Here is a 17,712-nt window from a genome sequence, read left to right as displayed (position 1 = left end):
TATAGACTGTCAGTTGCTAACTGTACTGTTATCAAAGGATTAGGTCCCTGTACTGTGTGACTGTAAATTTTGTATAAACTGTACTGTTTGTATATGTATGAATGCATGAAAAATCCTTTTGGCATACAGACTGTCACAGCTCATTGGACATTGTTTAATTACTGTATTGGCTTCCGCCAGGCCCTGTACTCTGTTTTACTGTATTACTGTTAAGCAGGCCTTCGGTAATCTCGGATTACTGGCCGGTTACGGTGCTAAACCCATAGGGCCGGGTTTGGGTCGTGACAGATGCCGCCTAGCCCGGTCCTCCTTGGGCTTAGCTAGTGAAGTGCTTGGGTATGAAGCACAGCACGACTGTGGATAGAGGAGCTCGGCTGCCGAGCTCCAGCTGAGAAGGCAGGCAGTTGAGATTAGGTGATGTTCAGCAAGGTTTACGCTGACAGATGGGATAGCGGAGCCACGTGTCAGGAGATGACTGGGAGTGGATATGGGGCGCAGAGGGTATATAAGCATGACTGCGCCCCCCATACGCGGACAGACGAATACTTTGTATGGAATTCTTACACTCAAACACTCCTCTCTCTCTCTCACTCTCCATCCTAAGGTGTGTGCTAACTTGATCGTCGGAGGGTTTTTCTGGCCACACACCGCCGGGTAGCTCACCGTTATTTGCTCGTAGGTGATCGGACATAAACGGAGCTCGAAAGAAAGGAGTACGGGCTTGCCGAAATATTTGCTCCCCGTACAAGTATAATATTAATCATAAAATATATATATATATATATATATATATATATATATTCTAATTTACTTTGTGTCTCATTCCATTGTATCTAAAATAAATAGGAGCTATTTCTTCACTCATTTTTATACATTTTAAAAAAAAAAAAAAATCTTTCGTGCCTTATGACTCATTTGAAAACAGATTATTTTAGTAATTTTTTGACTTTTCACAAAAAGATGCGCAAAAAAATAAAGAAAGTGATGTGACAACTTATAGTGACTTTTTAACTAAAATATATAATTGACGAAGGAGTGAAAACAAGATTCATGTGTATGTGTATCCTTTGATGCTCAGTCATGTTGATACAAAATGGACCCATTGAATAGTTTTGTTTTGAATTTAGTATATGTAAATTATAAATACATATGATAAATATGTTTCGCGTCATTCTTTATTTTAAAAAATACATATCACCCCAAGATATTTCAAACTGCATATTTTGGTGCTTGGAATTTCATTTTTTTTTTTTTTTTAATGAATGGGTGTCTGGATCATTTTATGCGCATCTCCACTAATTTCGAGACCTACGCAAAGCTTCCCTTCCACATAGATGTGGCAAATTATCGGCAAAATTTGCGACCATGGCCCCGAAGGAGTTATGGTGCTTGGAATTTCATTTTTTTTTTTTATGACCGGGTGTCTGAGTCAGTTTATGTGCACCTTTACTAATTTCGAGATTCATGTAAAGCGCTTTTTATACATGGATCGGAAAAATCTCAAGCTGAATTTTTTGGTTTGACTTGTCAAGCTGCATTTATAAAGTTAGATTTTTTTTGATCTTTTTTTTTAAAGTTCATTAAAAACGAAAAAAAAAGCCAAAAATTGTTATTCTCAAAAGAATAATACTCTATGCACCAATTAGTGTACTAACTAGTGCACCAATTGATTATGTGGCATAATTTAAGAAGTTTTTGGTATTTATAGTTTGTATAATAAGTGAGATCAATAATAAGGTCATAATTAGTATTAGTATATTAATTAGTGTATGTAAGATTACCCTTCCCAAAACATCCCTACATTAAACAGATCTTTCTCTCTTTCGCTATAATTAATGGTGTCCCAAATATACATATATATATATATATATATTATAATTTGTAAATATAATAAAATTCATAGAAAGAACGTTATGCCAATATGACATTTTGCATTTATGTTTCTGATATTACTGAGTTTGGGTGGTCCCAATGACGCATCTCGATTCTCTATTGTACACATTTTGCTTCCATAATCCAATATATTTAATTTTTAGACTTTTTGCGAAGATCATCAATAAGGAAATTTATATTAATTATAATCATATAAGTTTTTCTAGTTAAAAAACAAAAATCAAAGAATAAGATTAAATGTCTCGAATTTGAATCTCTTAGTACATCACTAGAGATTTGAATCTCTTAGTACATCACTAGAGATTTGTCTCACAGATTAGTTCTCAAGGTGAGCGACACCCTGGATTAAAAAAAAAGAAGAAGAAGTTTATCTTATCTTCTTTAAAATAAAGATCTGGCTAATAATTGTTTATAGGACAAAAGTAAAAGATAAAATATTTGTAAAACACAATCACTTTGCTTGGTTCCTGTTTTCAAAAAATACTTTTTAGAAAATTCTACTTTCTTATTTTTCGTATTTTTTTGTTTTTACTGAATTTTTTTAATATTTTAAGCAATTTTTTTTACTTTTTAAACATACCTAACATAAATATACCTAAAAAGTAAAAAATTTGTGAAAAAAACCTTTTAAAAATTCACTAAATACCAAAAATAAAAATAAAAAAAAACGAGAATTCAGTATATTTTTTGTATTTTTATGTATTTATTATTTTTTTAAAATATTTTTTCATAAATTTTTTACTTTTTAGATACATCTAAGTAAGGTGAATCTAAAAAAGTAAAAAAATGTTTAAAATTTTAAAAATATTCACTAAAAACAAAAAAATACGAAAACAAAAAAATACGAAAACCAAAAAACTCAATTTTCAAAAAACTTAATCCAAAAAATTCAAACCAAACACACTGAATACATTTTTTACTAATTTTAATGTACTTTTATTGAAATCAATATATTTTAAAAATATTTTTATATATTTTCAAGGCACTTTTATATACTTCCCAACTTTAAACAATGCCTAGAGGGCACTTATTAGCATTTGCTTTAAAACAATTGGGGTATTTGATGCAGCTATTAAAACAGATTATAAATTATAATTTAATAGATTATAAATTATAATTTTAATTAGAAGTTGTTAATCTGTTTGGTGGAACTGCTGAATTATAGATTTAAGTTGTTGAGTAGTGTTTGGTAAATAAGTTATGAAATAACTTTTTGAATTAACTTTTATTTTTTTATTATTCACTATTGTTCCACATTTCCCATGAAAAATAATAATAATCCATAGTCTATTTGGGGTTTTTTTTTATTTTTTTAAAAATAAAAATTAAAAAATCTAAGGGTATAATCGTAAATTAATATACCTATAGCAGAAGCTAATAATTAAAAGTAGGGAGTGGGCAACTTCTCAGAATCAGTTTTTTTTTTTTAGTTAAAATAATTTAGGATAAACTACCAAAAGATCCTAATAGTTAGACTTAATTCCCATCAAATCCTATTGAAAATAAGTCTTAGTAAAATTGTCATTAAAAATATTTTTTGTGACGATTTTTTGCATATCTCTAAAAATTGACAATTAGTGACTTTTTTTTGTCACAATTTTTATAAAGTGTCACTAAAACTTATAATTAGTGACATTTTTCTGAGATTAATTTTTCAAACTGTCGCTGGAAGTTGAAAATTAGTAACATTTTTTGTGACAAAAGTTTCAAACTGTCGCTGAAAATTAATAATTACACTACAACAAAAAGCAGATTTGGCGAGTAAAACTGGATTTTTCGTCGCTAAAAGTAGTAGAATTGGCGACTAAAATGGAATTAGTCGCCAAAATTGGTCACTTTTGCCTACTAAAAGAAATTAGTCGCCGAATATAAGGGTTTTAGCGACTAAAAGTCAGTTTAGTCGCTGAATATAGGGGTTTTAGCGACTAAAAAAATTTTAGTAGCCAAAGGTTAAGGTTTTTGGCGACTAAAAACATTTAGTAGCCAAAAGTATAGGTTTTGGCGACTAAAAAACAGTTTGGTCGCCGATTCTACGTGTTTTGGCGACTAAAAACTGCTTGGCCGCTGAAAGTCAGCTAAAAACAGTCAATTGGCGACTAAAAACAGGTTTAGTCGCCAAAAGGGAACGTTTTTAGGCGGAACATATTTTTTTAGCAACTGAAAATTAATTAGTAGCCCAAAATTATAGAATTGGCGACTAAATAATGGATTGTCGCCAAAAGTGATCTAAATTTTTTTTTACTAAATAATTTATTTTTTACATAAATTATATTGAATAAATTATATTTATATATATAGTTTTGTATTAATACCAGTCAAAGTAATATATAAATAAAATATGTTGCACTTATATTTATGTGATGTTGTAGTGGCATAGTGGGGAGAGTGTGCTGGTAAATGTTTGGAATGTGAGAGGTTTCAGGTTCAAAACCTAGGAACAACAGAGGGTAAAATTTTTTTTTTTCAAATATGCTTTTGGCGACTAAACTCTGTGGTCACCAAAAGATTGACTATTGGCGACGAAAAAAATAGTCGGCAAATATATAAATAAATAAAAAAAAATTCACTATTGGCGACTAAAAGTTTAGTAGCTAAATGTATAATTTCCAAAAATGGAATTGACTATTGGCGACAAATTCTTTGGTCGCTGAAGACCTGTATATTGCCGACTAACACTTTTTTAGTCGCCAAAGGTATTCGCGACCGTGTACTTGCGACAAAACCGGCGACTAAAATATTTAGTCGGGGAAAGTGAAAATTCGACTTTTGGCGACTAAAAAAGAACTTTTGGCGACTAAAAATTTAGTCGCCAAATGTGTGTTTTCTTGTAGTGTTAGTGACTTGTTCTAATTGTATTTAATGAAAAAAACTATTAGTTATCATAGGACCTATTGAACAATAAGTTCAACTATTATGATCTACATGTAAGTCTATCATAACTTTAACCAAACAACTCAAAATAAAATTTCCACAGTTAGAATCTATAAATTGGCCAAAATAAGTCATACTAAACACTCCCAATGAGCGACAAATATAATTTTAAAAAGAAACTATCTATTTTTTTAAAACAAATAATAAAATTATATTTTTATAATTATTAAATAAACTTAATTTTTAATATAAATATTTTACATACAAAAATTGAAAAACAAATTGAATAAATTGTAAAAATGAGAAGTGGGAGGTCCAAAAAGACAACTAGACAATCAAATTTAATAAGGTGGATGGGAAATAATAATAATAATAGGCTTTTGTTAACATATGTTCTAGAATAATGCTATATGTACTAATTAATGTATTATTAATGTACCAGTTGATGATGTGACATAATTTAAGAGATTTTTTATATTTGTAATGTGATTAATAAGTAGAGTCAATAATAATGTCATAATTAGTATTGGTACCCTAGTTAATATATTAATTGATATATGTAGCACCACCGTATATTTTTAGGGCATATGTTAAGAAAATATTAAATAAAGTAATTAATTCTCATCTGTATAGAAAATAGTAGAAGTTTAAAAGTTATCTTAACTAAATAAATTTTTTTATAATGAGACCAAAATACCTTTTTTATTTTTTTCCCCCTTTTAGTTTTTATTTTTTGTAATAAGAACATAACTAAAAAGAAAAAAAAAGCTCTATTGAAATCTTCAACCCTCACTCAAGTGATCAGCTTATATATATATTTTAAAAAAAATTCAAATATTCGTTTGGTAAAAGAATTTAAGCATTTATTGTTTTTATATATATTTTTTCTTTTTTAGAACAAATAATTTTTTAGATTTTAAAAATATTTGTTTGTGTTTATTTTGGTCAAGCTAGTTTGTAATTTTTCAAAATAAATTTTAAAAAATAAATCAAACAAAAATATTTAGCAACTAGAGTTCTACCAAATTGGATTTATCTTTACTGCTAGTAGAGAGATATTATACATAAAAAATAAATAAATAAAAGAAATACAAATAACAAGATAAATATTTTCAATACTAATAGCATAAAGGGTGGGTCTTACCCTATGGTTAATATTGTAGTAAATTAAAAAATAAATAAATAAATAAACAAAACCTACAAAAAGTGAATTTTTTATTTTTTATTTTTTTAATCTAACACAACACTGACCACACATAAGAACTACCGACCTAATAATAAAAGGATCTTGGCAACAAGGACAAAGGTCAGGGGGAGGACGCATGTAAACCTCCTCAGCGAGATGACCATTAAGAAAAACATTCTTAACATCCATTTGATAAAGAGGCCAATGGCGAATAGCTGCGACAGATATCAAATTATAGACAGTAATCATCTTAACAACAGAGACAAAGGTCTCCTCATAATCAATTCCATATTCCTGTGAAAAACCCTTGGCAACTAGACGAGTCTTGTAGCCCTCAAGAAAGCCAACAGAATGAGTCTTAACTTTGTAGACCCATTTGTAACCAACCAGATTCTTACCAGTAGACAAAGGAGCCAACTCCCAAGTACTAGTTTTCTGCAAAGTAGACAACTCATCATATATAGCTCGAACCCAATTGGGATCCTAATAGGCCTCCTTGTAAGACTGAGGTTTTGAAAATGAATTAATAACAGACAAAAAAGTACGATATGAAACAGAAAAATATGTATTAGACCAACCAAAACTGTTTGGAGGACGATGTACTCGAGTAGGATATCGATGTTCAGTAGGATCAGAGTTTTCAGAAGCAGAAGAAGGAGCAGTCGGGGCAAAGACAACTGGTAGATGGAGAGCCTGACGACGAGAATAAACTAATAACATAAGCAAAGAATAAGTCGAAAGATGAGAGGAAACCAGAGGTAAAGCAGGAGGAGAAGTAGAAATAGCCTCGGGGGGGTCAGTAAAGAGGTACTCAACAAGAGGGGTGGAAGGTGGAGAGGAGGGAACAAAGTCATGGGGAACGGTAGAGATGTACTCATTAGGAGGAACCTCAGAAGGAAATAAATCAATATAAACCAAATCCTCTTTAAAAACCGGAGTAGTGATAGGAAGAAGCTGAAAATAAGGCAGACGTTCAAGAAAAGAAACATGATGGGAGACATAAAGACGACGAGAAATAGGGTCGTAACACCGATAACGTTTCTGAGTAGGACTATAACCCCAAAAGACATAGAGGACAGGCCGGGCACTAAGTTTGGTCCTATCTTTGTGGGGAAGAAAAACAAAGAAGGCAAACCCAAACACATAAAGGAGGGAGTAGTTAGGAATTTGAAAAAACAAAGCCTCATAAGGAGACCGACCATAAAGAAAGGGAGTAGGCATGCGGTTGAGAAGAAAAGAACCAGCAAGAACTGCCTCTCCTCAAAATGGAGCCGGAACTGAGACAGAGAGAAGAAGAGACCTAGCTATCTCAAGGAGATGACTGTGTTTACACTCGGCTCGACCATTCTGGGCAGGTGTATTTATACAGGAAGTTTGGTGAATGGTACCCAAATTGGCCAAATATTCACAGAACTCATTTTTAAAATATTTCCCACCTAAGTTAGGCCATAATACTTTAATTGTAGACCTAAACTAACTAGTAATCATAGGCTAAAATGTACGATATATCTGATAGAAATCGGATTTATGAGTCATAAGATAGACCCCAAGTGTAACGGGTGCAGTCATTAACAAATGACACATAATATGCAGAACCTCCTTTAGTGAGAATAAGAGAAGGGCCCCAAACATCAGTATGAACTAAAGAAAATGATGTATCAGATATATAAGTACTTTTACGAAATGGTAAGGCTGTCATTTTGGCAAGCTTACACCCCGGACATTCAGTAAGTTCACTAGAAGAAACTTCACCCAATATACTTGATTGAGCTAAAGACTGTAAACGGTCAGCAGACAAGTGCCCTAATCTAGAAGCCACAAGTAAAAAGGACTGGACAAAGAATCTAACTGAAAAGAATAAAAAGTAGTTTGAGACGTTGTCATAGGCAGATGCAAGTTCTCCACTACATAGAGGTCTCAAACTCTACGGCTAGTCCCAATCTACTATTTGGACATTCGATCCTGCATAGAACAAAAAAAAGAAGAAAATATAATATCAAAACCAGAGGCATCAAGCTGACTGATAGATAATAAACTGATAAATAACTGAGGAACATAAAAGACAAATGAAACAGAGACAGCAAACATATCAGATGGTAAGACAGATCCAACCGATACATACCAGATCCATTAGCAGCATTAACAGTAATAGGAAAGGGAGAGGGAGTACAATTTTGAAAGAATAAGAGATGAAGAGTCACATAATGAGAGGCACCAGAGTCAAAAATCTAGACAGACGAAGTGTCACGATCCAAACCCGCCCCTGTAGGTTTAGCCTCGTAACCGGCCAGTAATCTGTGGATTACCAAAGACCTCTTAACAGATAAGCACATAGTAAGGGGCTGCGGAAGCAATTATACAAAATAGACAAGGTCCAATGAGCTGTGATAACATACATGGGATAGAAGATTTCAAAACTTGCATATGCATAAGCGTGTCGGTCGAAGGACATCAATATTTACAAACATTTACAAAGTGTAACAAAGTGTAATTCCCAGGACCCAACTTTACAAAACAGACAGAGACTAGCATAAGTACAAAAACAACCATGCAACTAGACTTCGATCGGAACTTCCTCGGGAGGCACAACGGTTGGCTAACAAAAACAGAAATGAAGGCTGTCAACTCTGGCCCTAATCACGCGCCGACTCACCTACATACATAATATAAACTGTGAGTGAAAGCTCAGTGAACAATAACAGAGTAAAGGGGTTTCAATGAATGAGTCCGTACAAATTCAAAAATCATAATTCAATTTCGTATCAAATTCGTAACTTGTCCAGATCATATACAGAAATCATAAGGTATGCTTAAGTATACGTGATACATCCATTAGCATTAACAGAGCAGATACAAAACAGATGCAGACACGTGAGGGTTATGAATAATCAGTTCCATAAAAGAACCTCCGGATGCAGGTAACAGAGAATAAACACGCTGAGCCCCCATAATAGAGCCTCCGGTATGGGTAACAGAGTGCAGACAGATTAAGTTCCATAGAGAAACCTCCGATACCGGGTAACAGCCATCAGATATCACATGATGCTAAGGATATCACGAATACATAACAGAAATTGGACAATCATTCATTATACAAACATATCATTTCGGAAAACAGATCTTAATTCAACACACATAAAATAAATAAAATTGAACATAATTTTACTATGTTATTACTCACAGTTGGCCTTGAGACAGATAGATGGAGTAGATTGATCAAACAGTACAGGGCACATGACCTACATAACACATAACAGACACACACTTGAAACACACGTTCTAATTGTACATTACTTATTTCGTTGGCTCTTAGTGTGTTTCTAACCCTTAATCCTCATTATGGAGTCTTAAACATGGCTTATGAATGCCTAGGATGGAATGATAATGCAAGAATGCATTGGAAAACATTTCTTAAAACTTGCTGAAAATAAGGTCTACGCTTGAGTGGACATGCAGGCAATGAAACTCAGCTCGAGCGGATTGTAAACTCATGAAAAAGCACTGGATGCAAGATTTTCACGCTCGACGGACGCTCGACCTCCGCTCGAGCGTGAGACTCAGAACCTCGCTCGAGCGTGAATTCCTTCGCTCGAGCGGACTGTAAAACACACAAACTTCTGGGTATATGCATTTCACGCTCTAGCGTAAACCTCTACGCTCAAGCGGAGTGCATGTACTCAGAGTGCACGCTCGAACGTGGATCAAATTTCTGGAATTTTCAGATATGATCACCAAGCTCAAAATCGACCTTTGAAGCATCAAACTCAAATTTTCTGGGCCTATAACTTGAGGAAATACATGAAAACTCATAATACAACATGTTTAAAGAATCTTTTCAAGAAATCATGGCCCAAGAGCAAACCAATTATGCATAAACTCAACTTAAACTTTGTAGGTGACCCAAAACATGACATGTATGAAATGATTTAAGCTTCAAGCCTCCAAATCATGGTCAAATGTTACCAAATAACATGAAACTCATTGTGTTTCCAAAATTAGAGTGAACTCAACACATGCATTAAGGAATTCTTGAAAATCAATCTTCAAAATGCTATGAAACATGCATGCATGCATGGATTGATCTACTTCCTTACTCCTTAAGCTTGTTTCTCACATCTTATAACTCCAATTACTTGAATTCATGCATGAACAACTTAAATCCACAATCAAAAGAATGAATTTCCTACCTTAGATGTTTAGTTGGGCTTTAGGTACTAGAATCTTGGACAAGATAAGCAAGCTTCAAGTTTTCTTCAAGCAATTCTTCTATTGAATTCAATTCTTGAACCTAGGACCCAAATCCCTTAATTCTCCCTCTCTCTCACGTTGGGCATCAAGGAAATGGAAGAATAAAATAAAAAGGCAACTTAGTGGGGTCAAAATGTGTTTAATAGGGTTAATTAGTGGGCATTAATTTAATCTAATTTAATCGCTCCAAATCGAATTTCAATTAAACCTACCATAAAATTCTATAAATCCTAATTAGCACATAAATCAAGTCAATTTCCGATTTGGACGCCGGTAAGACTTTCAATTTGCAAATCGAAACTAAAACATGAATAGATCTTTCTACACCGAACAGATAGAAACATAAAAATAATGCACTACATATGCAAATTAATTCCAAATCCCTCCTAAATTACTGTTAGGCATAATTAAGTACGGATTAACATTATTCAGAGGTCGGGGTTGTTACACGAAGAGATATTTGAAAGAGACCTAAGCAAACTTGAATGAAGAGAGGAAATAATTGAGGCAAATGAGGAGGGTTGGAAGGTAGACAATATATGCTGAAGCTAAGCAATCGAAGCACTCAAGGAAGCCAAATCAGGATTGGGAACCGGAGCAGATGCAATATAAGTGGTTGGAGTTTGAAAAGTACTCTGAAAATGAGCATAGAACTGAGTCTAAGACTGTTAAAAAGACAAGGCAGATAGACGTCCCTTCTTGGGACAATGATACTTCTAATGGCCTCGCTGATGGCAAAAAACACACTCATCTGATGCTAGTAGCCCCGTCTTGGGCTTTGGAGGAGGCTGAAGCTCATAGGTATCCGACATCATAATGAACCAAAAATAGAGAACCAATTGCGTGAAGTATAATAAATAGAAAACTGATGAGTCAAACTATAATAACCCAAAACTAGCACTATATGGATCAAAATGTAATAACAGAGATCTATCGCCAATCACAAGCAGAGAAGGAGAAGACTTGAACCCACTTCGAAGCAACCAACAAACTAACAACGAACCACAGAGAAAGACGAATTGACCCAGAATCAGATGAGAACTAGGGAACTGTCCTTCGCAATGAAAGATGACAGACCAAACCTTTACGTGAAGCGGGATAGACGACCAGAGTCCTTTTTGACTTAGATGGGTTGCGATGATGGGTTTCAACCTGAACCCAGACGGGTCCCTACGAACAGATGAGGGGACCAAAAGCAACACTGACTAATAAACGAATCACGATGGATAGATTGATTGAATCTTGACAAATCAGAGATGGATTACAGGATGGGTCAACTTCGACGACCCAAAGAACAACCTCAATTGAACCACCAAACACCTAGATTGTAATTCCGAACTAGAGGATGTTATGACTGTTGTTTTAGGGTTTCAAAGACGGCTCTGATACCATGTAAGATTTCTATCTATTCAATTGTAATCGTAATACAAGAATATAGTGGTTTATATAACAATCTAACCCTAGAACGAAAAAGGAAATACAACTTATTTCAATATACAAAATATATATACTACCATATATTTATATATAAAATCCCTAATATATTCTCACACATCTACAAAAAATAGAAAGAACTATCTGAGTGACACTGGTATGGTATTAGCTTAAGGCTTTTTGATGCTTAGGTAATGATCTTGTCTTTTCAATAATAATTTTTAGATATTCAATAAGAGGAGAGAGACAAGAAGATAGAAATCCACCCTTTACCTTGTGGTCTATATTCTTTTATATAAAAGTCGTTAGAGTCATGAGAGTTATAAAAAACTCCCCATTAATTTTTTTTTATAACAAATGATTGTATGGCATGATTATTGGCGTTATTTATAAATACACTTTTAGGGGTTGTTGTATTTGTTCACTCTCGAAGTCAATTTTTTTTGCTCTATGCACACTGTGGTTGCTCAACATACTCTGGTATGGTCGGTCTGACCACTGGGGTCTACTCAGCCAATATGACCTGGTTAGTTTGGTGCCACACTCTAATTGGTTTGGCCACTATTTTCCTTGTCGATCATGCTCATCATTTGCTCATGTTCAGCTCAAGAGACTACACTAAAGGGCAGTCTATCGGGTTGAGCTTTGGTTGGGTATATATATATTCCCATCAAGAACTATAAGTGCACGCGCCTACTACGAGAATCTTTATTATTAGTTTCATTTTATTTGTTTCTAAAAGAAGAAAATGAAAGATGAAAATATACCATTGGATTTGGGAAGCTTACAAAATTCATTGCAAAAGTAAAATTACCGAATTCAATTATATTTGTCCCAACTTGATTTTAATAAAAAAAAGTTTAGGGGAGTATTGATAAATTAGGATAAAGTATATAGGTATGTTGGTCAAAATTATCATGTCACACCCCAAATCCGAGCATGACCGGACGTGGCCCACAGGGACTTAGCCCAAGGCACACGTAAGCCTAAACATGAACCCAAAACCATAAAGAATGAATGTGATGATAGCCCAGAAATAAATAAATCAAATCTCAATCCAGTGGCATGCCACAATTAAAAAACAAGTCATAACCAACTTTCTAAAAATATATATATACTAAATGGGACACAAACCGCTCACAACATAAAATAATTCTAAATAAAACTCAACCACAATGTATGCCCAAAACTCGACAAGCCACCTAAAACAAATTAAATAAATGCCCTAGAGGTCCATGCAATTGAGTCCCCGCTACGCCATGAGTCCACTCTAAGTCCTTCTAACACCTGGAAATGGTAAACAACTAAGTTAGTTGATAGCTCAGTGAGTAGCAACATGGATAGTAAATACAGTTTTGAAAACAGGGTTCAATTCCAAAATAAGATATATATTACAGAAACTAGATTGGCATACAGTTTGGTAAATACAATCTGTTTCAAAAAGAAAGTTCCACAATTCAACACTTAAAATACTCATGTCTCGCAAGAACATGATAAATGACATTTTCCACTTAAAACAGATTATAACATTAACACCAATAATTTTCTGGGTACCAAGAAAAACATATAATATGCCACACAGTTCTCAAGGCTATAAGCCCTGTTGGATCCAATATCGAACTAAGAGTCATCCTCAGGGTGGCACCTGGGCCTTTTCTCAAAGACGATCCGATTGAAGGTCACCTAGTTGTTTTTAAAGGTCTTTTCCTTACAATCGTTGAGCACTAGAGTCATCACGGCCCAACCCGGATCTGTTCCCTAGTGGCCAGAGTCACCACACACAGTGGAATAATTTTCCTGGACTAAATACACACATGGTCCCAATAATCAATACACATCAGTTTCGCAAAACATGGTAGTTCATCATTATAAACATGAGACCAAAACAAATAGTTTACAGTATGCCAAGTTCACACATGTTTTAGAAATAATTTGATTCCATTGATAATATAATAATTTATCAAAACAGTTTAGTCTTGAAATAACAATTTAATTTTCCAACAATTCAGGGTAGGGGAACATTTATAAAAATATGTAGCATGAAACTACTCACCTGGAAATGAAATAATATAATCCTCGAATAGAGTATGAAAATCCAACTAGTGCCCTGAACCAATATGAAAACTACACGTCACTACTAATTTAAAAATACTAAAGAATACGAACTAAGTAACCCCAAACTAAAGCGCACTAACACGACTCAACCCAACTCACCATTACTCTTAAATATTACCTAAGTTCATGTTCTTCAAGGTCTAAAATCACCCAAGACATAGGTTCCGATCGAAACTTAACTAAAAGTGACTTTAAGATAAAACAGAGTTTTTCCAATCTATTCGCTAACTTTAAAAATTAAAAACCCATTCCACGTTGTTCGAAAAATTCTAAAACCCTCAAGATATCAACTAATATATCCCAAGTTCCAAACCCAATTGGTTTCACTTGATTTTCTTATCAAAATAATTATCTACAATTTATTATATCCAAACAGGTTGTTTTCTGCAGCACTTTAAAGAAATTGACGGTTCTCTTAGTATACATGAGCAATCAACGCAAGGTAAAAAATGTAAGAAACTAGACTCGTAACCGGTTCTAATGATGCTGATTTGATAATTTTTGGATTTATACCCAAAGAGAACAACACTTCCAAAGTTACTATTTCGGACTGTTTCCTGGACAGATTTGAATACCTCAATTTATATGGATTTTGACTCCCAAAAATTATGAAAAAATTCAGATATGCAGTTCAATATGTAATTGATCTACTGTAAAAATTTTAGTTCAAAATTCATTCGTTTGATATGATTCCTCAAAATTTAAAGTTTATGTTTTTTTAGGATCAAGAATTTCCATCTACCATTGCAATCCAAAACTTCCCAGCAACCCATTTACACAAGAAAATCCATTATTAAGGGGTTGTTTGGAGTGTCCTAAATAAGTGTACTTTTTGTTTTTTTGGACTAAAAAATTGAGGTTGAAAATATGGATGTTTGGGTTAACTTTTTGACTTTTTATGAAAAAATATGTAATAAAAAATTGTAAAAATTGATTTGTAAGGAAAAATTCGAATTGAGAGTTGTGCAGCCGTAATTGTTGACTTTTGATAAATAGTGTTAACTTTTTAACTTTTTAAATAACTTTTTGTCTTTTTATCTTTTTTGAAAGATCCCAAACTTGCCCTAAATACTAATACCTCTCTCTTTAACTCCTTCACGGCATAGCCAATCCACCACTAAATATAAAGAATAAGAAAACACACAGCTGCAAACTAGGGCTGAGCAAGGAATCCGTGAAATCCGTAATCCGATCCAGTCCAATCCAATCCGATAGGTTTGGATTGGTTTTTTGAATCCGCGGTTCGGTTCCGAATTGAAGAATTAAAAATCCGTAGTCCACGGATTGGTTCCGGATTGAACCCTACGGTTCCGAATTGGAACCGATCCGGACCGTATACAAATAGTCTATATTTTTATTATACATCCTCCCCATATTATCTTCTTTTATTATATATAAAATTTAAACTCAAACCTAAAACCGTATAATATCTTATTTTATTACTTTTGTTTGTTAGTTTTTAGTTTTAATTTGTAATGGTCTAAATATTTATGGTGAAACTAGTTTTCTTATGGTTGTTTAAATTCTAAAACAGTATGTCGCTATTATAGAAAAACGTGTTACTATTGTGGGACTGATATAGCGCTATGTTTATATTTTTATGAAATTAAAGTGTTATATATATATATATATATATATATATATATTTGTTATTTAATTATGTGAATCCGTGGTTCTAAACCGATCCAATCCGTATTTAAATGGATTGGTTCGGATTGGTTCCATGTTTTAAACGGATTGGATTGGTTCCAATTTTTCAGGAACCGTAGATAACGGATTGGTCCTGGTTTTATCCTAATCCGGTCCAATCTGGACCATGCTCACCCCTACTGCAAACCCAACAATTCCTTTGCCGTCTCTTTCCTTCTCTCGTTTCTATCTCTCTAACTCACATAAGAAGGTAGGGTTTTGTTTTGATTTTATATTGTATTAGGCAACTTAGGGTTACATATGTATCTACACAAAAGGTCCTAAAATATTATCTTTTGTTTTAATTTATTTTCTCTCGCCATTAATTTAAATTAAATACAAATATTATTAGATCAAAATATACTTACTAATTTGGCACTTAAATTTATTTATTTATTTTTTATATAATAAATTTTGCCTCTAAATTAAAGACTTTCACCCTAAATTTATTTTAGGTTTTAAAATTAATTACAAGACCTTCCAAATATTTAATTTGCACTTTAATATTCACCACAAAAATATTTGGAATTGTAATATCATTATTATATTATTTATTAAATTTTTATATTCGGATTCTCACATATCAAGTTTAAGGTAACGTATGGAATCATATCATTACATAGTTGAGTTTAAAGTGAAGAATTCGTGTGTGAAATCTGAAAAAATCCAACCTATTGCCATCCCAGTGACAGTCTATCTGGAAATTCAGGAAAAAAGAAAATAAATGATTTGTTAAGTTAAGAGAGAAAAGAAAAAAAGAAAAAATATTTACATTTCTCTCGCTATTATTTCATTAAAGCTTAATACAAAAATTATATTACTAAAATAACTTTTTTATATATTTTTTTTCCTTTAGTACTAAGGTTCGTTTGAAAAGTGAGTTAGCATTTTGGTTTTTTTGGCTATTTTAGCCTGGGGCTAAAAAGCCTGGTTTGGGAATGGCTTTAGACTTTAGGCTTTTTTGACTTTTTTGTGAGAGAAAGAATGTAATAATTATGGGTTGGATGTGATATTTTGTTTTATTGGGCTAAAAAACTTATTTTATTTTTTATGACTAAAATAACCAAAAAAGCCCCAACTTTTGCTTCCCAAATGAAGCCTTACATTTTTGTTTAGAAATCACTTGGTTTCTCTTCTCTCACTCTCTTCATTTTGGGGAATTCAAAATTGAACCGTAGAAAAATAAAAATTGTCCCTTTAATAATTCAAATAAGTGATTAGCAGTCAAGTTGACATTTGTTAACAAAGCAAGCCCAGTTTGGTATCAAATGGTAAGGTTTGTCTGATCTTTGGCTTGACAAAAAAATATTAATTAGTGATATTAATTTGAACACCATTGACTTCACAATTTCGAAAGCCTGATTTCATGTAGGAGCTTCTAACTCCGCAAGCTATTTCGTGGTGTGGTTGTTTTTTGGGGCCTCTTACCTCTAAATGGGTTCAAATTCAAATTCCTTCTACCCCCTTGCTATCTATGATATGAACCCAACCATCAATATGGACTCGGGAAACTTTGGGCCTGGTTTTTGGTCTTCATCTATCTATCTATATCTATCTATCTATATATTATTATAAAGTGAACACTTCTTATGGTGTCCTGAAACTTTACTCTCCTCATGTCATGTGGCAGTATTTTTTATTTTTTTAAAAAAAGTTAAATAAAGAGATGGGCAAGGCTTAGTGAACACTTCTTATGGTGTCCTGAAGCTTTACTCTCCTCATGCCATGTGGCAGTATTTTTTATTTTTTAAAAAAAAGTTAAACAAAGAGTTTAAAAAAAGTTAAACAAAGAGATGGGCAAGGCTTAGTGAACACTTCTCATGCCATGTGGCAGTATTTTTTATTTTTTAAAAAAAAGTTAAACAAAGAGTTTAAAAAAAGTTAAACAAAGAGATGGGCAAGGCTTAGTGAACACTTCTTATGGTGTCCTGAAGCTTTACTCTCCTCATGCCATGTGGCAGTATTTTTTATTTTTTTAAAAAAAGTTAAACAAAGAGATGGGCAAGGCTTGAACCCATGACCATGGGTTTAAGTACGAAGACTCATACCACTTAAGCTAAGTACACATTATAATATTAATTTCATTATTTTTTTTTATTCCTACTTATTTAAATTGCACACACATCGTGTGTGCCACCCACTAGTATATTATTAAAGTGAACACCTCTTATGGTGTCTTGAAGCTTTACTCTCCTCATGCCATGTGACAGTATTTTTTATTTTTAAAAAAAAAGTTAAACAAAGAGATGGGCAAGGCTTGAACCCATGACTATGGG

The sequence above is a fragment of the Camellia sinensis genome, chromosome 13 (genome assembly GCF_055761805.1).
Source record: "Camellia sinensis isolate YWXY chromosome 13, ASM5576180v1, whole genome shotgun sequence".
Lineage (NCBI taxonomy): Eukaryota > Viridiplantae > Streptophyta > Magnoliopsida > Ericales > Theaceae > Camellia > Camellia sinensis.
This window is presented reverse-complemented; position numbering follows the sequence as displayed.